The sequence below is a fragment of the Schistocerca serialis genome, unplaced genomic scaffold (assembly GCF_023864345.2).
Source record: "Schistocerca serialis cubense isolate TAMUIC-IGC-003099 unplaced genomic scaffold, iqSchSeri2.2 HiC_scaffold_722, whole genome shotgun sequence".
Taxonomy (NCBI): domain Eukaryota; kingdom Metazoa; phylum Arthropoda; class Insecta; order Orthoptera; family Acrididae; genus Schistocerca; species Schistocerca serialis.
In genome coordinates, this window is record NW_026048324.1 from 27970 (window position 1) to 34488 (window position 6519).

The 6519-nt window shown below is 51.1% G+C and overlaps 8 non-coding genes across 8 annotated transcripts; all 8 read right to left on the reverse strand.

Moving 5' to 3' along the window:
• Nucleotides 1–533: 533 nt before the first annotated feature.
• On the reverse strand, nt 534–606 carry Trnaa-agc (transfer RNA alanine (anticodon AGC)). The gene has a single exon. It is a non-coding gene; the product is annotated as a tRNA-Ala (tRNA).
• A 416-nt stretch (nt 607–1022) lies between these two features.
• Nucleotides 1023–1095, reverse strand: Trnaa-ugc (transfer RNA alanine (anticodon UGC)). The gene has a single exon. It is a non-coding gene; the product is annotated as a tRNA-Ala (tRNA).
• A 1013-nt stretch (nt 1096–2108) lies between these two features.
• Nucleotides 2109–2181, reverse strand: Trnaa-agc (transfer RNA alanine (anticodon AGC)). The gene has a single exon. It is a non-coding gene; the product is annotated as a tRNA-Ala (tRNA).
• Nucleotides 2182–2597: 416 nt separating this feature from the next.
• On the reverse strand, nt 2598–2670 carry Trnaa-ugc (transfer RNA alanine (anticodon UGC)). Its single transcript has one exon. It is a non-coding gene; the product is annotated as a tRNA-Ala (tRNA).
• Nucleotides 2671–3683: 1013 nt separating this feature from the next.
• On the reverse strand, nt 3684–3756 carry Trnaa-agc (transfer RNA alanine (anticodon AGC)). Its single transcript has one exon. It is a non-coding gene; the product is annotated as a tRNA-Ala (tRNA).
• A 416-nt stretch (nt 3757–4172) lies between these two features.
• On the reverse strand, nt 4173–4245 carry Trnaa-ugc (transfer RNA alanine (anticodon UGC)). The gene has a single exon. It is a non-coding gene; the product is annotated as a tRNA-Ala (tRNA).
• Nucleotides 4246–5258: 1013 nt separating this feature from the next.
• On the reverse strand, nt 5259–5331 carry Trnaa-agc (transfer RNA alanine (anticodon AGC)). Its single transcript has one exon. It is a non-coding gene; the product is annotated as a tRNA-Ala (tRNA).
• Nucleotides 5332–5747: 416 nt separating this feature from the next.
• Trnaa-ugc (transfer RNA alanine (anticodon UGC)) lies at nt 5748–5820 on the reverse strand. Its single transcript has one exon. It is a non-coding gene; the product is annotated as a tRNA-Ala (tRNA).
• Nucleotides 5821–6519: the final 699 nt, after the last annotated feature.

Consider the following 6519-nt stretch of genomic DNA (forward strand, 5'->3'; position numbering starts at 1 on the left):
CACGCTAGTGACACCCTTATTTAGAGCTTGACGTCGCGCCCAAGCGAGTGAGCACATTTCGCCTACGGCTTAGGCCGCCCACCTAGTGTGGCTGCTCGGTGTCTGCAGGCAGCGAGGGGCTGCAAGCTTCCCGTATTCGCGCCTATGTCACCTCTGCTTGCTTGTCAGAGACAGAGTATCGCAAAACATACAACTCACTCCATGAATTGATTGCTACGGCATCTGTCATCAGCAGTCACAACTAGCAACACCAGTAGCAGCCGACTGCACGTAAAGAATTGGAATGTGCAGTGGGATTTTTGTGAATTCGGCGCAAGGCTGATCTTTCCGACATAGGTTTGAGAATCCTATGGGAACACGTGTACTGTTTCTAAATTAAGTGTAGTGGTGGGAGGAGGGTACTTCCTGCGCATTACAGCACGCTTGCCAATTGTGGCTGCTAATCGTTCGCTCGTATCTGCCTTGACACATTTTCTGGCTGTGAATTATTCCACTTGCATGGCAGTGTGCGCATGTTGGTGTGTTAAAAATTCTGGAGGCGCTGGGTATCGATCCCAGTACCTCTCGCATGCTAAGCGAGCGCTCTACCATCTGAGCTACGGCCCCTGCTGACCAACTGCGCTACATACAGCCATATCAATTGCACAGACCCTTGCACTCCAATTATTCCGCAGACAAACACTACTCTCAATGTGTCTGTGAGGGTGTCTTTCAGGTTTCCTGCATTCTGTATCGAATCGTAGTTGGCCAAAATCAAAGTGGCACGCACGACGTCGAAAATAGCGTTCGGCCAACGCTCTGAGGTAGACGAAAGTGTTGTTCACTCTCTAGACTTCACTGAGGTTAGGCCGTTTTACCTAAGGCAGATTTGCACTCGATGACACCTCGACAACAGCCGGTCCTCACATTTACGTCTTGCTCTCCTTACGTCAGTATACGAGTCTGTGACGCTGGCTTTGCAACATCTTGCGTGCCTTTAGGCTCGCCGCGACCAACACTTACCACGCACTGACCACAAAACATGGAGGCGCCGGGGCTTCAACCCGGGACCGTTCACATGCAAAGCGAACGCTCTACCAACTGAGCTACGCCGCCAAGCACAACCATGCTGCGCTCTTCTCCATTCTTTACTACTCTTATGTGCACGGACGCGATGGTTGGTTGGTTTGCAGGGCTGAAGGGAACAGAGTACAAAGGCGCGGACGCGTTCATATACACAAGAGTTCCAAGTAGTTTCGATGCTCTGGTATTACGACTGCAAATTCCGTCCGTTTTTAACGTCTTAAATTGAAGGGGCAGTCACAAGCTGCTCTGTTTTCAAGCCATGTCGACAATCACACAGCACCTGAGGTAACAAGCACATCTGAAGCCCCATTGTGCACTCGACTGTTCATGCCAACTCACTGCCTCGCACTTTACTACTGTGTACCACTCTTGTCGTCCAACTGCAAAAGACTGGGCCACAACAAGTTTCCGCGTCTCCATTGCACTGCGCAAACTACGAAACGCTCCCCAAACATGGCACTCACCCATGCAGACGACTTTTCCGACTTTACACGACGCTCACGCAACGCTCACGCTAGTGACACCCTTATTTAGAGCTTGACGTCGCGCCCAAGCGAGTGAGCACATTTCGCCTACGGCTTAGGCCGCCCACCTAGTGTGGCTGCTCGGTGTCTGCAGGCAGCGAGGGGCTGCAAGCTTCCCGTATTCGCGCCTATGTCACCTCTGCTTGCTTGTCAGAGACAGAGTATCGCAAAACATACAACTCACTCCATGAATTGATTGCTACGGCATCTGTCATCAGCAGTCACAACTAGCAACACCAGTAGCAGCCGACTGCACGTAAAGAATTGGAATGTGCAGTGGGATTTTTGTGAATTCGGCGCAAGGCTGATCTTTCCGACATAGGTTTGAGAATCCTATGGGAACACGTGTACTGTTTCTAAATTAAGTGTAGTGGTGGGAGGAGGGTACTTCCTGCGCATTACAGCACGCTTGCCAATTGTGGCTGCTAATCGTTCGCTCGTATCTGCCTTGACACATTTTCTGGCTGTGAATTATTCCACTTGCATGGCAGTGTGCGCATGTTGGTGTGTTAAAAATTCTGGAGGCGCTGGGTATCGATCCCAGTACCTCTCGCATGCTAAGCGAGCGCTCTACCATCTGAGCTACGCCCCCTGCTGACCAACTGCGCTACATACAGCCATATCAATTGCACAGACCCTTGCACTCCAATTATTCCGCAGACAAACACTACTCTCAATGTGTCTGTGAGGGTGTCTTTCAGGTTTCCTGCATTCTGTATCGAATCGTAGTTGGCCAAAATCAAAGTGGCACGCACGACGTCGAAAATAGCGTTCGGCCAACGCTCTGAGGTAGACGAAAGTGTTGTTCACTCTCTAGACTTCACTGAGGTTAGGCCGTTTTACCTAAGGCAGATTTGCACTCGATGACACCTCGACAACAGCCGGTCCTCACATTTACGTCTTGCTCTCCTTACGTCAGTATACGAGTCTGTGACGCTGGCTTTGCAACATCTTGCGTGCCTTTAGGCTCGCCGCGACCAACACTTACCACGCACTGACCACAAAACATGGAGGCGCCGGGGCTTCAACCCGGGACCGTTCACATGCAAAGCGAACGCTCTACCAACTGAGCTACGCCGCCAAGCACAACCATGCTGCGCTCTTCTCCATTCTTTACTACTCTTATGTGCACGGACGCGATGGTTGGTTGGTTTGCAGGGCTGAAGGGAACAGAGTACAAAGGCGCGGACGCGTTCATATACACAAGAGTTCCAAGTAGTTTCGATGCTCTGGTATTACGACTGCAAATTCCGTCCGTTTTTAACGTCTTAAATTGAAGGGGCAGTCACAAGCTGCTCTGTTTTCAAGCCATGTCGACAATCACACAGCACCTGAGGTAACAAGCACATCTGAAGCCCCATTGTGCACTCGACTGTTCATGCCAACTCACTGCCTCGCACTTTACTACTGTGTACCACTCTTGTCGTCCAACTGCAAAAGACTGGGCCACAACAAGTTTCCGCGTCTCCATTGCACTGCGCAAACTACGAAACGCTCCCCAAACATGGCACTCACCCATGCAGACGACTTTTCCGACTTTACACGACGCTCACGCAACGCTCACGCTAGTGACACCCTTATTTAGAGCTTGACGTCGCGCCCAAGCGAGTGAGCACATTTCGCCTACGGCTTAGGCCGCCCACCTAGTGTGGCTGCTCGGTGTCTGCAGGCAGCGAGGGGCTGCAAGCTTCCCGTATTCGCGCCTATGTCACCTCTGCTTGCTTGTCAGAGACAGAGTATCGCAAAACATACAACTCACTCCATGAATTGATTGCTACGGCATCTGTCATCAGCAGTCACAACTAGCAACACCAGTAGCAGCCGACTGCACGTAAAGAATTGGAATGTGCAGTGGGATTTTTGTGAATTCGGCGCAAGGCTGATCTTTCCGACATAGGTTTGAGAATCCTATGGGAACACGTGTACTGTTTCTAAATTAAGTGTAGTGGTGGGAGGAGGGTACTTCCTGCGCATTACAGCACGCTTGCCAATTGTGGCTGCTAATCGTTCGCTCGTATCTGCCTTGACACATTTTCTGGCTGTGAATTATTCCACTTGCATGGCAGTGTGCGCATGTTGGTGTGTTAAAAATTCTGGAGGCGCTGGGTATCGATCCCAGTACCTCTCGCATGCTAAGCGAGCGCTCTACCATCTGAGCTACGCCCCCTGCTGACCAACTGCGCTACATACAGCCATATCAATTGCACAGACCCTTGCACTCCAATTATTCCGCAGACAAACACTACTCTCAATGTGTCTGTGAGGGTGTCTTTCAGGTTTCCTGCATTCTGTATCGAATCGTAGTTGGCCAAAATCAAAGTGGCACGCACGACGTCGAAAATAGCGTTCGGCCAACGCTCTGAGGTAGACGAAAGTGTTGTTCACTCTCTAGACTTCACTGAGGTTAGGCCGTTTTACCTAAGGCAGATTTGCACTCGATGACACCTCGACAACAGCCGGTCCTCACATTTACGTCTTGCTCTCCTTACGTCAGTATACGAGTCTGTGACGCTGGCTTTGCAACATCTTGCGTGCCTTTAGGCTCGCCGCGACCAACACTTACCACGCACTGACCACAAAACATGGAGGCGCCGGGGCTTCAACCCGGGACCGTTCACATGCAAAGCGAACGCTCTACCAACTGAGCTACGCCGCCAAGCACAACCATGCTGCGCTCTTCTCCATTCTTTACTACTCTTATGTGCACGGACGCGATGGTTGGTTGGTTTGCAGGGCTGAAGGGAACAGAGTACAAAGGCGCGGACGCGTTCATATACACAAGAGTTCCAAGTAGTTTCGATGCTCTGGTATTACGACTGCAAATTCCGTCCGTTTTTAACGTCTTAAATTGAAGGGGCAGTCACAAGCTGCTCTGTTTTCAAGCCATGTCGACAATCACACAGCACCTGAGGTAACAAGCACATCTGAAGCCCCATTGTGCACTCGACTGTTCATGCCAACTCACTGCCTCGCACTTTACTACTGTGTACCACTCTTGTCGTCCAACTGCAAAAGACTGGGCCACAACAAGTTTCCGCGTCTCCATTGCACTGCGCAAACTACGAAACGCTCCCCAAACATGGCACTCACCCATGCAGACGACTTTTCCGACTTTACACGACGCTCACGCAACGCTCACGCTAGTGACACCCTTATTTAGAGCTTGACGTCGCGCCCAAGCGAGTGAGCACATTTCGCCTACGGCTTAGGCCGCCCACCTAGTGTGGCTGCTCGGTGTCTGCAGGCAGCGAGGGGCTGCAAGCTTCCCGTATTCGCGCCTATGTCACCTCTGCTTGCTTGTCAGAGACAGAGTATCGCAAAACATACAACTCACTCCATGAATTGATTGCTACGGCATCTGTCATCAGCAGTCACAACTAGCAACACCAGTAGCAGCCGACTGCACGTAAAGAATTGGAATGTGCAGTGGGATTTTTGTGAATTCGGCGCAAGGCTGATCTTTCCGACATAGGTTTGAGAATCCTATGGGAACACGTGTACTGTTTCTAAATTAAGTGTAGTGGTGGGAGGAGGGTACTTCCTGCGCATTACAGCACGCTTGCCAATTGTGGCTGCTAATCGTTCGCTCGTATCTGCCTTGACACATTTTCTGGCTGTGAATTATTCCACTTGCATGGCAGTGTGCGCATGTTGGTGTGTTAAAAATTCTGGAGGCGCTGGGTATCGATCCCAGTACCTCTCGCATGCTAAGCGAGCGCTCTACCATCTGAGCTACGCCCCCTGCTGACCAACTGCGCTACATACAGCCATATCAATTGCACAGACCCTTGCACTCCAATTATTCCGCAGACAAACACTACTCTCAATGTGTCTGTGAGGGTGTCTTTCAGGTTTCCTGCATTCTGTATCGAATCGTAGTTGGCCAAAATCAAAGTGGCACGCACGACGTCGAAAATAGCGTTCGGCCAACGCTCTGAGGTAGACGAAAGTGTTGTTCACTCTCTAGACTTCACTGAGGTTAGGCCGTTTTACCTAAGGCAGATTTGCACTCGATGACACCTCGACAACAGCCGGTCCTCACATTTACGTCTTGCTCTCCTTACGTCAGTATACGAGTCTGTGACGCTGGCTTTGCAACATCTTGCGTGCCTTTAGGCTCGCCGCGACCAACACTTACCACGCACTGACCACAAAACATGGAGGCGCCGGGGCTTCAACCCGGGACCGTTCACATGCAAAGCGAACGCTCTACCAACTGAGCTACGCCGCCAAGCACAACCATGCTGCGCTCTTCTCCATTCTTTACTACTCTTATGTGCACGGACGCGATGGTTGGTTGGTTTGCAGGGCTGAAGGGAACAGAGTACAAAGGCGCGGACGCGTTCATATACACAAGAGTTCCAAGTAGTTTCGATGCTCTGGTATTACGACTGCAAATTCCGTCCGTTTTAACGTCTTAAATTGAAGGGGCAGTCACAAGCTGCTCTGTTTTCAAGCCATGTCGACAATCACACAGCACCTGAGGTAACAAGCACATCTGAAGCCCCATTGTGCACTCGACTGTTCATGCCAACTCACTGCCTCGCACTTTACTACTGTGTACCACTCTTGTCGTCCAACTGCAAAAGACTGGGCCACAACAAGTTTCCGCGTCTCCATTGCACTGCGCAAACTACGAAACGCTCCCCAAACATGGCACTCACCCATGCAGACGACTTTTCCGACTTTACACGACGCTCACGCAACGCTCACGCTAGTGACACCCTTATTTAGAGCTTGACGTCGCGCCCAAGCGAGTGAGCACATTTCGCCTACGGCTTAGGCCGCCCACCTAGTGTGGCTGCTCGGTGTCTGCAGGCAGCGAGGGGCTGCAAGCTTCCCGTATTCGCGCCTATGTCACCTCTGCTTGCTTGTCAGAGACAGAGTATCGCAAAACATACAACTCACTCCATGAATTGATTGCTACGGC